This window comes from Tamandua tetradactyla, chromosome 6, assembly GCF_023851605.1.
Source record: "Tamandua tetradactyla isolate mTamTet1 chromosome 6, mTamTet1.pri, whole genome shotgun sequence".
In the NCBI taxonomy this organism is placed as follows: domain Eukaryota; kingdom Metazoa; phylum Chordata; class Mammalia; order Pilosa; family Myrmecophagidae; genus Tamandua; species Tamandua tetradactyla.
Window position 1 is genome coordinate 32,724,485 of NC_135332.1, and position 952 is coordinate 32,725,436.

The following is a 952-nucleotide window of genomic DNA, read 5'->3' on the forward strand; positions in this document are numbered from 1 at the left end:
CAAATTACTCTGGGATTTATCAGGGCATCACACTAACCTGGACAAATCAACAAAATCTTACACCCTATTCAAGATTTCATGTACTTATGGTGTTATGGCAGCAGTGTTCCATTCATTTCCCCACACTCAGTTTCTCCAGTTATATACTGAGCAACGGGGTTTCAGAATCATATACTCATTGTTCTTTAACTCACCAAAAAATAAAGGGGAGACTGGTGGTCAGAGATGATGAAATGAAGTCATTTTAACCCTGTTCCCTTTCTGTCATAGTCACATAAAATTACAAAAAAAAAAAAAAAAAAGAAAAACAAAGAGTGAAGCACCATCCTTAATGAAACAGAAGGGGCCACAACCCAAATTATGAACTGTCAAGCATGCGTTTCTCAAGCTATGAAATCTGGACCAAAATGAGAGTGGATTCAACGATGCCACACTTTTTTCTCAGATCTCAAGTAGGAAACAGATTTCCTTAAAAGTCAAGAAAGAATCTAAAGAAGAAGAATCTCCAATCATTTTTTTTTACTGTTTTTTTTTGGGGGGGGGGTGCATGACCCAGGAATCGAACCCAGGTCTCCTGCATAGAAGGCGGGCATTCTAACCACTGAACTACCCATGCACCCTTCCAATCATTTTTTGATTGGAGTCCTGAGGGTTAGAACTTCCCATGGCCACACTAATGACAAAAGTCAGTGAAGCAGTATCTGTAGAGATCTGAGGGAAAGCATGGGTGAATCCAAAAATTTTATACTCAGCAAGATGTTTTTCAGGCACAAAGGCCATAGACAAAAGTCAACAAACAAATATTTAAATCCTGCAAGAATTCAGGAGATATAACACTCAACTCTATTACTTTTTTTTTTTAGAGTAAGAACATTATTTTAGCTAAAAATAGAATGTATAGCATAGCCCATTACTGATAATCTATTTATCTGTCTGCCTGTGCAACCATCCA

General features: G+C 37.6%; 1 non-coding gene across 1 annotated transcript; it reads right to left on the reverse strand.

The window, feature by feature from the left end:
• Positions 1–544: 544 nt before the first annotated feature.
• TRNAR-UCU (transfer RNA arginine (anticodon UCU)) lies at positions 545–616 on the reverse strand. Its single transcript has one exon. It is a non-coding gene; the product is annotated as a tRNA-Arg (tRNA).
• Positions 617–952: the final 336 nt, after the last annotated feature.